The sequence below is a fragment of the Hemitrygon akajei genome, unplaced genomic scaffold, assembly GCF_048418815.1.
Source record: "Hemitrygon akajei unplaced genomic scaffold, sHemAka1.3 Scf000082, whole genome shotgun sequence".
NCBI lineage: Eukaryota > Metazoa > Chordata > Chondrichthyes > Myliobatiformes > Dasyatidae > Hemitrygon > Hemitrygon akajei.
In genome coordinates, this window is record NW_027331968.1 from 2,706,859 (window position 1) to 2,725,014 (window position 18,156).

Consider the following 18,156-nt stretch of genomic DNA (forward strand, 5'->3'; position numbering starts at 1 on the left):
CGTTTTACAGTAATTGTATTTTTATATAATCTCACAGACGGTGACTGAGGAAGAAGCTTGTTGAGGGAGGATACCCGGGGGTGAGCAGGTCAGACACGGTATCAGGAGAGTGACAGTGATGTGATTTCCTGAGTCACGGGTACAGACAGTCGTCTCAAGTGAGGAGTTTGTGTGGAGATGCAGCTTCCCTGGAGGTGGAGGAAAGAGGACACACCAACAGGTGGAACCAGCTGTGGGAGGACATGGTTTGTCAGGTCTGACGACGAGCTGAAAGTACCATAACCTTCAGACTGAATCAGAAAACCATTCTGAGGGTATTGAGGGTATCAGAAGCAAGGGAGATGTGATCCCATGTCTCCATCAGACCCTCAGTGAGATGGTTCCAGTTATAACGTGCAGGGATGAAAGCACAGTGTTTGGGGTCTGATTTAATCACTGATTCTGACACAGTGAGGGTTAGTTTTGCTGTAAGGCAGCAACATTAATGGAAGAAGACACAGAAACTTCATCAATTGCCAGTTGTTTAGCAGAAGTGACCAATCTCTATGCTACCTTGACAGAAACTGATACTCACAGTGGTGACAAAGGGGTTCAGTCAGGTTTATTTCAGGTTGGAGAGGGGTGTGGAGTTTTGAAATCAATGCCTTGCGGTGCCACCATCGTTAATTTAGCATGTCCGGAGTGGTGGATCACACAGCACGGAAACAGGCCTTTGGCCGGCCATACCTGTTCTGACCATCCACTCACTGTCTACACTGGTCCCATTTATCAGCACTTGGTTCATAGCCGACTGTATCTCGGCAGTTTCAATGCTCATCCTCTTCGTAAATGTTGTGAAGGGACCACCCTCCACCACCACCTCGGGCAGTGAGTTCCAGATTTCAGCTACCCTCTGAGTGAGAAATCTCTTCCTCAGATCCCTCTAAACCTCTTCATCCTCTGCTTAAATCCATGCCCTCGGATCTGTGACACCTCTGTCCCAGGATCGTGGCCGATATGGGCATCAGTGAGGCCTTTGATAACGTTCACATGCTAAGTTGCTGTGGAAAGTCAGATCACACGGGATCCAGGGAGAGCTGGCTCACTGGATGCACAGTTGTCTTGATGGTAGGAAGCAGAGAGTGATGATGGGAGGCTGTTTATTGGATTCGAGGCCCGGGCCTAGTGAGGTTCCCCAGGGTTACACCCCATTGCTCTCATTATTCATTGATATTTAATTATATTTGCATTTGCACAGTTGGTTGAATTCTGTGCTCTACTTGATCTTTCATTGATCCTGTTATTATTCTAAAGATTTGCTAAGTGTTCCTGTAGGAAAAACTATGTCAGGGTTTTATGTGGTATGTGACTATATAAAATTTCTGTACTCTGATAATAAAATTTACTTTGAACATCAACCATTGCTACTTGTCATCTCAATCAATAATCTGGTTAAGAATATACAGGATATGGGGAGTAGGTTTGCAGCAAGTTCAAACAATTAGTTTTTCTCAAAAATATTAAGTATAAACACTTCGCTCTGTTTCCCTCTCCGCACTCGACCACCCCTCCCCTTACTGTCTTCCCTCTCTGCCCCATCCTCCCTCTCACCCTAACATTGGACATAAGTTCAGGGTGAAAGTGAATTATTTTCGGGGAATCTGAAGGGGAATTCTTCACTCGGAGGTTGGTGAGAGTGTGGAATGAGCTGCCTGTGGATTTGGAGGATGTGGGTTTGATTTAGACACTAAAGAGGAATTTGGGTGAGGACGTGGATGGGAGGTGTATGGAGGCTCTGGTGCAGGTAGCTGGAAATGGGCAGTAACAACAAAAACAGGTCGGCATTGACTGGAAGGGCTGATGGGCCTGTTTCATTGCTGCTTGGCTCTGTGATTCTAATAATATTGTGATTTGTAATTTCCACAGTAAGTACATTGCTACTAATGTCTGAACACAGAAATTTGCCCAAACAGGAATTGAAAGACTCTTGGCTGGCTACAAAATGTGTCTACAAGCTGTGATACTTGCCAAAGGGGGTGCTACTGAACATGTAGGGCGCCCAAACATTTGCTTCTGGCCCTTTTCCTTTTTTTGTTATTTTCAAACTGTAATAGATTGAAATAAAAATGTAATCTTCCTTAAATATTAAAGAAATGTGTCATCTCTAACTTTATGCCTTTTGGAAATCAGGTCGTCTTTTACTCGCTGATCTATTCACAGTAGCAGACATTTTGACAAGGGGTCAAAATCAAGGAAAATCATTGGGAAAATCAGATCGCTACTGGAAGAGTGGATTGGGAAAATCAGGTCGGCAATGGATCTCAAGAGAGTGAATTTCTAGAATGTCTACGAGACGGCTTTTTAGAACAGCTTGTTGTTGAGCCCACTAGGGGATCGTCTGTACTGGATTGGGTATTGTGTAATGAACCAGAGGTAATTAGAGAGATGGAAGTGAAGGAACCCTTATTGATGACAACATGATTGAGTTCACTGTGAAATTTGAGAAAGAGGAGCTGAAATCAGATGTGTCGATATTTCAGTGGAGTAAAGGAAATTACAGTGGCATGAGAGAGGAACTGGCCAAGGTTGACTGGAAAGGGACACTAGCTGGAAGGACGGCAGAGCAGCAGTGGCTGGAGTTTATGCAAGAAGTGAGGAAAGTGCAAGACAGATATATTCCAAAGAAAAAGAAGTTTTTGAATGGATAAAGGATGTAACCGTGGCTGACAAGAGAAGTCAAAGCCAAAGTAAAAGCAGAGGGCATACAAGGAAGCAAAACTTAGTGTGAAGACAGAGGATTGGGAAGTTTTTTAAAAAACTTATGAAAGGAAAGTATGAAGGTCATTAATGGAGAAAAGAAGAACTATGAAAGAAAGATAGCAAATAATATCAAAAAGGATACTAAAAGCTTTTTCAAGTATATAAAGAGTAAAAGACAGGTGAGAGTAGATATAGGACCAAAAGAAAATGATGCTGAGAAATTGTAAATGGAGATAAGGATATGGCGGAGGAACTGAACTGACTCCATGTGTGTATATGCAATTATGATAAGAAATACAGACCAGAAAACTTAAATGAAAAGCTGGCTCAGAAAAATAAATCATCACTCTGGAAGAAAATATTAACCAGTGAAATGAGTATGACCCTCCATGGGAGACATCCCAAAGATCTGAGCAGATAAGATGGTGACAAGGAAGCATCGAGCACCTAACTGAGTGTTGGAGACCTCTTCCCAAAAACAGAGGAGTTCCTTGCGCAAATACAGGATAAGGTGGGTAACAAAAGTAAAACAAATCGAAACTTCATGAAATACAAACAAACAAGGCAGTAAGTGCAGAAAAGGCCAAGAGAAACCAGACACAGTCCAACACATTCCAGGATCCTGCAGCAGTTTAACTCAATCTGATTACTTACGCAGGTACAATCAAGTGGCAAATATCATTCACCAAAATCTTGCTTTAAAATACAAACGGATGAATGACCACGGTAACTTCATTAAGGCACCATAAATTCAAGCCTGATTCAGTTAAGGACATAATCTCACAATTTATATGATAATCAATACATTATTTCAGATAGGATCATCTCAAATAACCATTTGGATATAATATTACAGGATAAACAAGCAGGAATAACTCCCTCAATTGGTATAACCATTCTCAACACACACATGTGCCTCCATCACAGGCATTGTTCGTCAGTCAGACAACCAAATTATTTCGTCTGCCAATTAGCATCCAAATACAGGACAAAGTAGTTAACAAAAGAAAAAAAATGCAGAATACTTGAAATATAAACAAACAAGGCAGTAAGTGCAGAAAAGGCCAAGTGAAACCAGACACAGTCCAACACTTTCCAGGATCCTGCAACAGTTTAACTCAATCTGATTACTTACAAAGGTACAATCAAGTGGCAAATATCATTCACCAAAATCTTGCTTTAAAACACAAACTCACGAATACCCTCCATCACCTCATGAAGGCACCATAAATTCAAGCCTGATCCAGTTTTAGAGTCAAAATCTTACAAATTATATGATCATCAATACATTATTTCAGATAGGTCAATCCATCTGGTTATATTACAGGATAAACAAGCAGGAACAGCTCCCCCAATAGATAAAACCATTCCGAACACACACATACGTTCCTCAACCAGTGGAGCACCTCACCACAGGTAGTGTTTGTGTCATCAGTCAGACAACCTAATTAATTTCTCTGTCAATCTGCTTCCAAATGTCATTCGTTGACATGCCCTGTTGCTGAATCCATTCTCCTCATCATACGTTCTTACCCCGACCATCGTCCAGGGCCCGAACCTCTGCTCTGTGCAGACCTGCCTCTGGTTTCTGACCCAGCTTCGTTGAAAATCCAATTGATGGTTTGCCACTCGGCTTTCAGTCTTTAGAGGACAGTGGTGTTCGCTAACAACACTTTAGAAGTGGGGAAAGTGACCCATAATGTGGACATGAGTTGTGATTAAGGAGGTTAACTCCCAATGTCATTCTTCCTCAGCCCAGAGATTAGAGGGGAAAAGAACATCTCAGACAGAACTGCAGTCAGCTCCACTTCTTCAGTCTGCAGAAAATTCAAGGGAAACCTCTTCACCCAGATTGATGACAATTTGGAACCCATCACTACAGGGAGAGTGAGAGGTGAACAACAGGGGAAGATTTGAAAGATCTGTTGTGTAACAGAATCACTGGCAGGGTTCAGCCGGCCTGAGTTGACTCTCTACTGTATACTAGGTGTGTTATAAATTCACTAAGTACCGCAGACAGTGATTAAAATAGAGCTGATTCATTTGTCACAGATCTAGTCCCATTAAAGGTGAATATGCAGCAGAAGAAACTCCTCCCATGCCTGGTGAGCAGCAGCAATAATTGCAGAGTTCAGCACCGACAGTCACTCTCGAAATTGCATTCAGCAACGGTGATGGACAAATATCCAGCATGCAGCTTATTGAAACTTTCTCCCCAGTGTGAACCCGGTAGTGTGTCATAAGTTTAACACACTGTAAGGTTTCACTGCTAATGTAATGGCCTCTCTGTAACGTTTCACTGCTGAGGTAGTGGTTTCTCTGTAGCAGCAATGTCGAGGTTACAACTAGAGATAACAGGGTTTTGGAGTGCTGGGCTATCCAATGACAGAAATGTTCTTTCTTGTGAGTCTGGATGAGAGAATTTCATGGGCTTTTTCTGGGGAGAGATGAGAAGCCACAAATGGACAGAGTGGGCCCTGGTTTTTTTACTTTACAACCCTATAGTCAAAGTAAGAATTATGAATCACATATTGTGTACTGTTTGTTATTTTGGGGTATTGATTTGTAACAGGGGACACGGCACAGCATCCACCCACATTTGGCCGAGCTAAGGGGCTATCACCCCCTATATTAAGCTGCTAGCCGGAGTGAGAGTTACATAAGGTTAGATGACTGAGTGAATACATTCCCACATTAACAGGAGGAGAACGGCCTCTCCCCAGTGTGAACTGACTGGTGTGTCAGTAGGCGAGATGACCGCGTGAATCCCTTCCCACAGTCTGAGCAGGTGAATGGCCTCTCCCCTGTGTGAATTCGCTCATGTACCTTCAATTGAGATGATTGAGTGAATCCCTTCCCACAGAATGTGCAGGTGAACGGCCTCTCCCCAGTGTGAACTGACTGGTGTGCTTGTAGGCCAGCTAACTGTGTGAATCCCTTCCCACAGTATGAGCAGGTGTACGGCCGCTCCCCAGTGTGAACTCGCTGATGTACCTTCAGTTGAGATGACCGAGTGAATCCCTTCCCACAGTCTGAGCAGTTGAACGGCCTCTCCCCAGTGTGAACTAAATGGTGTGCTTGTAGGGTAGCTAACTGTGTGAATCCCTTCCCACAGTCTGAGCAGGTGAATGGCCTCTCCCCAGTGTGAACTCGCTGATGGACATTCAGTTGAGATGGCGAAGTGAATCCCTTCCCACAGTCCGAGCAGGTGAATGGCCTCTCCCCAGTGTGAACTGACTGGTGTGTCAGTAGGCAAGATGACAGAGTGAATCCCTTCCCACAGTCTGAGCAGGTGAACGGCCTCTTGCAAGTGTGAACTGACTGGTGTGCTTGCAGGCTAGGTAACTGTGTGAATCCCTTCCCACAGTCTGAGCAGTTGAACGGCCTCTCCCCAGTGTGAACTGACTGGTGTGCTTGCAGGCCAGATAACTGTGTGAATCCCTTCCCACAGTCTGAGCAGGTGAATGGCCTCTCTCCAGTGTGAACTCGCTGATGTACCTTCAGTTGAGATGACAAAGTGAATCCCTTCCCACAGTTTGAGCAGGTGAATGGGCTCTCTCCAGAGTGAACTGACAGGTGTACCTTCAGTTGAGATGACCGAATGAATCCCTTCCCACATTCTAAGCAGGTGAATGGCCACTCTCCAGTATGAACTGACTGGTGTGCTTGTAGGTTAGCTAACTGTGCGAATCCCTTCCCACAGTCTGAGCAGGTGAATGGCCTCTCCCCAGTGTGAACTCGCTGATGGACATTCAGTTGAGATGGCGAAGTGAATCCCTTCCCACAGTCCGAGCAGGTGAATGGCCTCTCCCCAGTGTGAACTGACTGGTGTGTCAGTAGGCAAGATGACAGAGTGAATCCCTTCCCACAGTCTGAGCAGGTGAACGGCCTCTTGCCAGTGTGAACTGACTGGTGTGCTTGCAGGCTAGATAACTGTGTGAATCCCTTCCCACAGTCTGAGCAGTTGAACGGCCTCTCCCCAGTGTGAACTGACTGGTGTGCTTGCAGGCCAGATAACTGTGTGAATCCCTTCCCACAGTCTGAGCAGGTGAATGGCCTCTCTCCAGTGTGAACTCGCTGATGTACCTTCAGTTGAGATGACAAAGTGAATCCCTTCCCACAGTTTGAGCAGGTGAATGGCCTCTCTCCAGAGTGAACTGACAGGTGTACCTTCAGTTGAGATGACCGAATGAATCCCTTCCCACATTCTAAGCAGGTGAATGGCCACTCTCCAGTATGAACTGACTGGTGTGCTTGTAGGTTAGCTAACTGTGCGAATCCCTTCCCACAGTCTGAGCAGGTGAATGGCCTCTCCCCAGTGTGAACTCGCTGATGTACCTTCAGTTTAGATGATGAAGTGAATCCCTTCCCACAGTCTGAGCAAGTGAACGGCCTCTCCCCAGTGTGAACTGACTGGTGTGCTTGTAGGTTAGCTAACTGAGTGAATCCCTTCCCACAGTCTGAGCAGTTGAACGGCCTCTCCCCAGTGTGAACTCGCTGATGTACCTTCAGTTGAGATGACGAAGTGAATCCCTTCCCACAGTCTGAGCAAGTGAATGACCTCTCCCCAGTGTGAACTGACTGGTGTGCTTGTAGGCCAGCTAATTGTGTGAATCCCTTCCCACAGTCCGAGCAGGTGAATGGCCTCTCCCCAGTGTGAACTCGCTGATGTATCTTCAGTTGGGATGAGTAGGTCCTCTACATAGCACCATCCAGAGACAGAGAAGCAGTTTCAGCGACAGGTTACTGTCGATGCAATGCTCCTCAGACAGGATGAAGAGGTCAATACTCCCCAATGCCATTAGGCTTTACAATTCAACTGCCAGGACTTAAGAACTTTTTTTTTTAAAGCTATTATTAATGCTTTTTGAGTTAGTGATTTAGATGCATATCATATTATTACTGAGTTAAGTATTGTATGTACAACAAGTGTATGGGACATTGGAAAAAATGTTGAATTTCCCCATGGGGATGAATAAAGTATCTATCTATCTATCTATCTATCTAGGTGAATCCCTTCCCACATTCCGAGCAGGTGAACGGCCTCTCCCCAGTGTGAACTTGCTGGTGAGCCATTAGGTCAGAAGACCGAGTGAATCCTGCCCCACAACTTCAGCAGATGACCAGCCTCTGCCCAGTATGAACTGACTGGTGTGTCCACAGGTGGGAAGACAACTGAATCCCTTCTCACCCACAGAACAGGTGAATGGCCTTGTCCAGTGTGAACTTGCTGATGTACATTCAGTTGAGAAGACCCACTGAATCCATTCTCACAGTCTCAGCAGATGAACGGCCTCTCCCCTGTGTAAAATGACCACTGTGCCAGTCGGTCAGATGACCAAGTGAATCCCTCCCCACAGCCTGAGCAGGAAGGATGATCAAGTGAATCCCTTGCTCCACTTATTAAATATCTGGACAGAGACAGCAAAATTGGTGTGTTGTGTTCGAGATTCCCGTAGATAAATTCCTTGTTTTTAGCCTGTAAAAAGATTTACAAAATCCATCAATGTGTGTAGGGCAACTTTTCATATGAGATCACTTGAGTTGTCAAGGTGTGATCTGGCATCACACTCTTACAGTGAAGTTCAACCCAAGTTGGAGAGAGAAATCATCTAACTGGGCACAGTGCTGGTATCTGGAATGACCATCAAACTCTCTGATGCTCTTCCTGTCTCTATAAGAATGGGGCATCTCTGCCATCTCCAATCTGTGACCTGGCTCAGTTTGACTCTCGCCATTGGTATTGGTCCCTCTTCCCACTGAGCAGCACGGGCTCCTGGCCCCACAGTAACTGAAATACTCTCACACAAATAGCCTGCAGTGCATTCCACACACCCACCACTCTCTGGGTAAATCTCTTACCCCTGACATCCCCTCGGTATCTATTTCCAAGCACCATAAAACTATGCCCCCTCGTGTTAGCCATTTCAGCCCTGGGAATAAACCTCTGGATATCCACATGATCAATGCCCCTCATCATCTTATACACGTAAAAAAGGCTCTAAACATAAACAAGGAAATTATACATTGCTTTGGGAAATTGTTAGAAGTATACAAGATTATGAGGGTATAGATAGGGTAAATGCAAGCAGCTTTTTCCACTGAGGTTGGGTGGGACGACAACCAGAGGTCATGGGTAAGTGGGGAAGGTGAAAATTTAATGAGAACATTTGGAAAAACTCTTTACTGAAATGGTCGTGAGAGTGTGGAATGACATGTCAGCACAAGTGGTGAATATGAGCTCGGTTTCACCATTTCAAAGAGGTTTTGAAGGAAGCCTGGATGGTAGGGGTATGGAGGGCGATGGTCCCAGTGCATGTAGTTGCAATAGACAGCTTAAGTGTTTTTTTGGCATTGACTAGATGGGCCAAACGGCCTGTTTCCATATTGAACGTCTCCATGATTCTATGACAGAGAAGCTGGACAAACTTGTTTGGAAGGGAAAAGGTTGGAGTGACAATGAAGCAGCAATGGCTGGAGTTTCTGGGAGCAATTCGGGAGCTGAGCGATCGATACATCCCAAAGAAATGGAAGCATTGGAAAGGCAGGAGGACACAACAGTGGCTGTAATGAGGAGCCAAAGCCAACATAAAAGCCAAAGAGAGGGCAAACAAAAATGCAAAAGCTATTGGGAAGCTAGAAACCAACAGACAACAATGAAAGAAAAAGTTCAGATGAGCTCAGAGCATGGATGATGATTAATGAGTCTTGGTAGCACTCAAATGTCTGAGGCATTTAAAAGAACAAAATATCCAGGGCTTCAATATCTCCTGAAAGCCAAGGTTCCCTGCACCAGTTACATTTCAACTTTTACATTGTTAGGCACATAGAAACTCTACACCCTCAAAATTTCACTTTTGAAGGCCTCCCACTTACAAAGTACTCCTTTATCAGAAAACAGCCTGTCCCAAACCACACCTATCAGATCCTTTCTGACACCATCAAAATTGACCTCTCTCCAATTTAGAATCTAAACTCATGGTCCAGACCTCTCTTTTTCCATCTTTATTTTGAATTTCTTGGCATTATGATCACTAATTTCTGTCGCCAGCCCTGATCATTGCCTAACAGCTTATTGCACACTTCTACATCGGGAATTTTACGTACCGATTCAGGGCACATTTGACAAACTCTATCCTATCTCGTCCTTTTACAGTATGGGAGTCCCAGTCAACACATGGAAAGTTAAAATCACTTACTGAATCAACTTTTGTTTCTTGGGATGGTCTGCAATCTCTCTACAAATTTGTTCCCCTGAATCCCTCAGACTGTTGGGTGCCACCACATCCCAATGATGTCTACAAATTCCCTTTCCTGAACTCATCTGGCTTTCCTACGATGCTTCTTGCATTGTCACATATGGAGCTCAGCACATTCATCGCACCATGCTCAACCATTTGATTGCTGACTCTGTCTGAAGTCTGAACAACATCTGACTGGTATGTGTAGAGATAACATCTGAAGTTTGTGTAGAGATAGCAGGAGCTCTGACGGAGATCTTTCAGGTGTCATTAGAAATGTGGATTGTGCCGGAGGATTGGCGTATTGCTCATGTGGTTCCATTGTTTAAAAAGGGTTCTAGAAGTAAGCCTGGCAATTATAGACCTGTCAGTTTGACATCAGTGGTGGATAAATTAATGGAAAGTATTCTTAGAGATAGTATTTATAATTATCTGGATCGACAGGATCTGATTAGGAGTAGCCAGCATGGATTTGTGCGTGGAAGGTCATGTTTGACAAACCTTATTGAATTTTTTGAAGAAGTTACGAGGAATGTTGACGAGGGTAAGGCAGTGGATGTAGTCTATACGGACTTCAGCAAGGCCTTTGACAAAGTTCCACATGGAAGGTTAGTTAAGAAGGTTCAGTCGTTAGGTATTAATGCTGGAGTAATAAAATGGATTCAACAGTGGCTAGATGGGAGATGCCAGAGAGTAGTGGTGGATAATTGTTTATCGGGATGGAGGCCGGTGACTAGCGGAGTGCCTCAGGGATCTGTTTTGGGCCCAATGTAGTTTGTAATATAAATAAATGATCTGGATGATGGGGTGGTAAATTGGATTAGTAAGTATGCTGATGATGCTAAGGTAGGAGGTGTTGTGGATAATGAGGTGAGTTTTCAAAGCTTGCAGGGAGATTTATGCCAGTTAGAAGAATGGGCTGAACGTTGGCAGATGGAGTTTAATGCTGAGAATTGTGATGTTCTACATTTTGGCAGGAATAATCCAAATAGAACATACAGGGTAAATGGTAGGGCATTGAGGAATGCAGTGGAACAGAGAGATCTAGGAATAACAGTGAATAGTTCCCTGAAGGTAGCGTCTCATGTAGATAGGGTGGTGAAGAAGGCTTTTGGAACGCTGGCCTTTAAAAATCAGAGCATTGAGTACAGAAGTTGGGATGTAATGTTAAAATTGTACAAGGCATTCGTAAGGCCAAATTTGGAATATTGTGTACAGTTCTGGTCACCGAATTATAGGAAAGATATCAATAAATTAGACAGTGCAGAGACGACTTACTAGGATGTTACCTGGGTTTCAGCACTTAAGTTACAGAGAAAGGTTGAACAAGTTAGGTCTCTATTCATTGGAGCGTAGAAGGTTGAGGGGGGATTTGATCGAGGTATTTAAAATTTTGAGAGGGATAGATAGAGTTGACGTGAATAGGCTGTTTCCATTGAGAGTAGGGGAGATTCAAACGAGAGGACATGATTTGAGAGTTAGGGGGCAAAAGTTTAGGGGAAACACGAGGGGGTATTTCTTTACTCAGAGAGTGATAGCTGTGTGGAATGAGCTTCCTGTAGAAGTAGCAGAGGCCAGTTCAGTTGTGTCATTTAAGGTAAAATTGGATAGGTATATGGACAGGAAAGGAGTGGAGGGTTATGGGCTGAGTGCGGGTAGGTGGGACTAGGTGAGATTAAGAGTTCGGCACGGTCTAGGAGGGCCGAGATGGCCTGTTTCTGTGCTGTGATTGTTATATGGTATCAAGAAAACAAACTCTCCCTCATTGTCACAAAAACAAAGGAGCTGATTGTGGAGGACAGGGGGAAAGGAGAGACAGACAATGCTGTCACCCTGTGACAGGTGAACAACCGACAGCTTCCCCAGTTTCCGAATCCCCAGTGGTGGGCACTTAATCTGGACTCCACCGCGTTTGAACCCCTTCTGCCAGCGGCCGACCCCTACGTGACTCTGTGCTATGACCCTACGGGGTGCTCAACTGAGGAAAGCCAATATCATGCACCCCACGAGGGACAGAAGTTCCCAGTCATGGTGATTGGACAGGATTAAGGAGGAGAGGGCAGTGCATTACTGGCCGAAGTTCCGGATTTCCTTTGGCGACAGACAGGACTGGTGGCTCCCCATACCATCGTTAGGGTTTGCCCTGGGTTCAAGCCAAAGAGCCTAGAGTTCCTTGCCTACACCCTGATGAAACAAGCCTCCAGCAACAAGGGAGACTGGCAAGACTTGGCCGCAGGCCAACTCTGATACTGGAAGGAGTCTGAGGTGAAGACAGGACATCTGCTAAGAAAATCTTTTAATATTGACCGAACCCAAGACATTGCACATAATCTCTGCTCAATTTCAGACAATGAAGTTGACAGCACCAACTGCCCCCCATCCAGATCACCATGAAAGAAGGACAGACTCTCCCATCCCTTCCTCAATATCCCCTCAAGCCTGAGGCAACATTTTCTGAGGATGGAAGCTCTTTTGTGGATCCAGCAGGGAAACGATGCGATAGTGATGGACAGTGAAGTAATTGAACAGGCCTCTTTTGAAGCAGCTGTCTCCGCCCAGAAGGCTGAGCTGTTTGCTCTGACTCGTGCCTGTATCCCAGCAACTGACTAAAGTGGGAATGTTTATACAGACTCTGTTATGCATTTGGAATTGTACATGACTACGGGGATCTCTGGGAACATAGGGATTCCTGACTTCCTCTGGCCACCCCATTAGTAATGCCACCTTTGTAAACAACTTACTCACCGCTCTACAGCTACCTCACGTTTTGGTTGTTATTAAATGACCAGCCCACACCCACATATCCGAATGAGTCACTAAATACAATGCTTTAGCGGATGAGACAGCGAAAAGTGCGGCACAATCCTCGGTAGTTGTAGTCCCCTCGGGTTCCCGTCAAGCATCCCTCTGTGACTTAAGCAGAACAGGTTTGCCAGACATGAGGGAGGTACGTACTTTTCAGGGGGACGTCTCTGAGGAGGAGCGCAAATTGTGGTCCCAGATGGGGTGCCAGAAAGAACCCAACCTAGCTTTTTGAATCACCCAACAGGACAGGTTTGTGTTCCTACACAATTTTTACCGATATTGGTCGATCATATACACAATTGTACACCCCTGGGAAAGGAGGGAATGGTTGGTAACCTGTACCCTGCACACCGGGTATGTCTCCCTTGCCAGGTGGATCTTTTTGTGTCTACAAATTGATTTTATTGAATTGCCTTGAGTACATTGCTATAGATACTGCTTAGTTATTATCTGCTTAGTAGGTGGATTGAAGCTATTCCAACTACCAATAATACTGCTATGACAGCTATGAAGATATTATTACGGGAAATAATTCCCAGGTACGGCCTGCCAGAGATGCTGAGCTCTCACAATGGCCCACACTTTGTGGTGAAAGTAAACAAAGGGGTACGTAACGAACTAGCTATCAAGCAACAATTCCGCTGTGTATACCACCCACGGGCCACTGGCAGAGTGGGAAGAGCCAATGGCACTCTGAAGAGTAAACTAGCCAGACTAACAGCAGAGACTGGACTCACTTGGTTGAAGGTCCGACCATTAGCCCGATTCCACATGAGGGTTACCCCACAGGGGAAAACAGGGTTGTCGCCAGCTGAAATCATTTCTGGATGGCCCATGAGGACACCCTGGGAACAAAGTCTCAGGATTAAAGGCAAAGTGAATAAGAATAAGGGACCTTGGTTCTTGAGGGATATTGGAACTCTGATAAAGAAGAGAGAGATGTATGACATGTATAAGAAACAGGGAGCAAAGAAGGTACTTGAGGAGTATAAAAAGTGCAAACAAATACTTAAGGAAGAAATCAGGAGGGCTGAAAGAAGACATGAGGTAGCGTTGGCAGTCAAGGTGAAGGATAGTAAGAGCTTCCACAGGTATATTAATAGCAAAAGGATAGTTATGGGATAAAATTGATCCTCTTGAAGATCAGAGCGGTTGGCTATGCATGGAACCAAAAGAAATTGGGGAGATGTGATATGGTTTTTTTGTGTCTGAATTTCCTCGGGAAACTGGCATGGAGTCAATGGAAATAAGGCAAACAAGTATTGAGATCATGGAACCTATACAGAGAGAAGAGGAGGAGGTGCTTGCTATCTTGAGGTGAGTAGATAAATCTCCAGGACCTGACAGGATATTCCCTTGGACCTTGAAGGAGACTAGTGTTGAAATTGCAGGGGCCCTGGCAGATATATTTAAAAGTCGTTATCTACGGGTGAGGTGCCAGAGATTTGGAGGATAGCTCATGTTGTTCCGTTGTTTAAAGCAGGCTCTAAAAGTAATCTGGGAAATTATAGGCTGGCAAGTTTGATGACGGTCATGGGTAAATTATTGGAAGGAGTACTAAGAGATAGGATTGACAATTATTTAGATAGACAGGGACTTATTAGGGAGAGTCAACATGGCTTTGTGCCATGTTTAACAAATATATTAGAGAGTTTCGAGGAGGTTACAAGGAAAGTGGATGAAGGCAAGGCAGTGGTTGTTGTCTACATGGACTTCAGTAAGGCCTTTGACAAGGTCCCGCATGGGAGGTTAGTTAGGAAGATTCAGTCACAAGGTATACATGGTGAGGTAGTAAATTTGATTGGGAATTGAGAATGGGAGAAGTCAGAGAGTGGTAGTGGAGGATTGCTACTCTGAGTGGAGGCCTGTGACTAGTGGTGTACCACAGGGATCAATGCTGGGTCCATTGTTATTTGTCATCTATATCAATGATCTGGATAATAATTTGGTAAATTGGATCAGCAAATTTGTTGATGATACAAAGATTGGAGGTGTAGTGCACAGTGAATAAGGATTTCAAAGCTTGCAGAGGGATCCGTACAAGCTGGAAAAATGACAGATGGAGTTTAATACAGACAAGTGTGAGGTATTGCACTTTGGAAAGTCAAACCAAGGTAGAACATACAAGGTAAATGGTAGGGTACTGAGGAGGGCACTAGAACAGAGGGATCTAGGAATACAGATACAAAATTCCCTAAAAGTGTCATCACATGTAGATAGGGTAGTAAAGAGAGCTTTTGGTACATTGGCCTTTATAAATCAAAGTACTGAGTATAAGAGTTGGAATGTAATGGTGAGGTTGTATATTGCATTAGTGAGGGGGAATTTGGAGTAGTGTGTGCAATTTTGGTCACCGAATTACAGGAAGAATATTAATAAGGTCGAAAGAGTGCAGAGAAGGTTTACAAGGATGTTGCCGGGACTTGAGAAACTGAGTTACAGAGAAAGGTTGAATAGGTTAGGACTTTATTCCCTGGAGCGTAGGAGAATGAGGGTGATTTGATAGAGATGTATAAAATTATGATGGGTATAGATAGAGTGAATGCAAGCAGGCTTTTTCCACTGAGGCTGGGGGAGAAAAAAACCAGAGGACATGGGTTAAGGGTGAAGGGTGAAAAGTTTAAAGGGAATATTGCAGGGGGGGGAGCTTCTTCACAACTGGGTCTGACTGGTACTGGCATAACTGGTTCTTCTGGGCACATTCTGTCTCACTCACAACTATTTCCTACCTTCCTTTGTACAGGTATGTAATGTCTAAAGGACCAGTGTTTGAGTAAATGAGACTCACCAAACTTTCTCCTGACTGAATCACTGGAATCTCCCGAGTCAGATGGGTTCTCTCCAGTTGATGCTCTCAATCCTCGGGCTGGTTCACTTGTTGCTGTTCCCTTGTCTTCAGTCGTGATTTTTCTTCCAATAAATCTCTCACTGCAGGTCTAACGTTAACATGAAAGATAATGAAGCACGTTAACAATGAAAAGGAGGACCAAACATTTCTGCTTAATGTTACTAGGAACAAAACTCACTGAAATTTAAACGTTGGCAAATATAATTATCTCAGTGAACAATCTTTAATTGTCCCTCACACATCACAAAACAATACGGGATAAGAAGGAGCCATCATTCAGTCACAAGACACAGGAACAGAATTAGGTGATTCAATCCATCTGGTCTGCTCCACCACTCAACCATTCAATCATGGCTGATTTTTATTCCAACACCATATTCCTGCCTTTCTCCTGTAACCCTGAAGCTACTCAGCAATCATCAGTATATTAATCTTCACAAATAGACCCAAATGGCAGCCTCAAACAAATTCTGCGGCAACAAATTCCACATATCAGACATCTTTTGGCCAAAATTTTTTTCTCATCTCAGTTTTAAAGGGAAGCAAGTTTATTCTGAGACCGTGCTGTCAGATCACAGACTCTCTGTCTAATGGAAACATCCTCTCCATGTCCACTGTATCCAGGCTTTTCAACATTTGGTAGGTTTACTTAACCATCCATCCCTCCACCACCCCCACCGTCCCTCTGAACTCCATTGAGCACAGGTCCAGAGCCACCAAATGCTCCTCATACATAAAGCCGATCATTCCTGAGATTATTCATGTGAACCTCATTAGCAACAACTGCACCGGACACATTTCCAGGAATAACAGACAAAGCAGTTCCAGGATAATTTACAGGGAAAAGTTGTGCTTCCTTTACTGTTATACTATCACTCCATTTCCAGGTTAAAACAGGACCATTTCAGGAAATTTGTATTACAGTTCCTAGGATACAGATCTTGTCTTGTCCATACTGGACCGACCGCCGTCGCTGGACTATAAACGTGCAGGAGTAATGTATGGCTCAGCTCTACTGCGGGAAGCGGAGGCTCGAACCATTCTCCCCCTAGACTTCCCAGTCCCTCGGTAAAGCAGGCAGTGAAATCAAAGATCCCCACAACCTGGGACGTTCTCCTTTCTCACCCACCCCACTCCGGGAGAAGACACAACAGCCATAAAGCTCCAGAACAAATGCGAGAAGCCTCAGGAAACGAGGCGAGTTCGGGTAAGTTAATGGGACTCAGCGGCCAAAATCACACCACGTGATCTGGCGTCACAAAGCAGAGGGCGGGGCGAATCTGCGGCACACAGTCTCACGTGACCTGTCGGCGGGACTTCAATTTCAATTCTGCGGAAACAGACAGCCTGGGCTCCTGGTTTGGATCGTTCAATGCAGATTAACTGAAGTCGACACATTTCTGACGAGCCCAGATAGTTGGGAAACAAATGAATTCCTGGCCCTCAGTTCGGGGCTCACGGCCAACATCGGATCTCCCCGCTCGGGATCGGTCTCAATACTCACCGATGGGAAAGTGATATCCTCGGCCCGCAGACAGTGATCCCGACGGAAGAGACGAAAGTCTTTCCTGAACACACAGCCGACCCACTTCAGCTCTGAGCGGAGAGGAAAACACCGTCCACCCGGAGACTGTGAACATGCGCGAAGAGATTATTACATCATCGGAAGGCGGGGCCTCGGAAACAGACGCCAGATGCTGCCCATCCGCGGTTAAATGGGAGGGGCAAACGGGATCACGTGTCAGGATTGGTGACCTCGCCCCCCCCCCCCCCCAGGCAGAGACTCCAGCTACTCATTAGTCTGTGGAAAGAAGCAAACTTGCCGCTCACATCTCCTCTCACCTTAAATGTATTAGACATTTCAACCCCCCAGGAAAAATATATCCACTCTATCTATTCCTCTCGTAATCTTATAAACGTCCATCCAGTCTCGCCCCAGCCTGCGCCGCTCTGGAGTAAACAACACAAGTTTGTCAAGCCTCTCGTTATAGCTCATGCCCTCTAATCCAGGCAGTGTCCTGGTAAACCTCTTCTGCGCCCTCTCCAAAGCCCCGACATCCTTCCGAGAATGGGGGCGACCAGAACTGTATGAAACACTCCAGATGTGGGCTAGCTAGTTTTATAAAACTGTGTTACGAACTGAAACGTTTTAGAAACGAACCAGCAGCAATAGAGTTCACACTGGAGTCTGGTTTTGATGGTTAAAACACTCTGTTTATTAGTATCTACTTATAATATAGTAACTTAACGAAATAAAGGAAAGTTAACAGTGTTAAGTGTATATATGTGCAAATGTAATTCCCAGTCTATCGAGCCTGAGGGAACAAAGTTTAGAGTCTTGAGATGGTAAGTAGGAAAATTCAGTAATCCACGGAATAAATGACGGGAGAGAGATATTTGTAATCCAGGGTGAAACGTAGAGAAAAGGCCGTTACTTCAAAATAACCGCCGACGAAGTTCTTATCCGTTGAATCCGTCCACAGACGAGTTATCAGCGAAAGTGGACCTGTCTTAGGAATACCG

The 18,156-nt window shown here is 44.8% G+C and overlaps 1 long non-coding RNA gene across 1 annotated transcript; it reads right to left on the minus strand.

The window, feature by feature from the left end:
- Positions 1-7,769: 7,769 nt before the first annotated feature.
- On the minus strand, positions 7,770-17,292 carry LOC140722614 (uncharacterized). Its single transcript, XR_012097687.1, has 3 exons — positions 17,138-17,292; positions 15,574-15,721; positions 7,770-8,218 (listed from the first exon to the last, which is right to left on the minus strand). It is a non-coding gene; the product is annotated as an uncharacterized lncRNA (long non-coding RNA).
- Between the last annotated feature and the right edge of the window lie 864 nt (positions 17,293-18,156).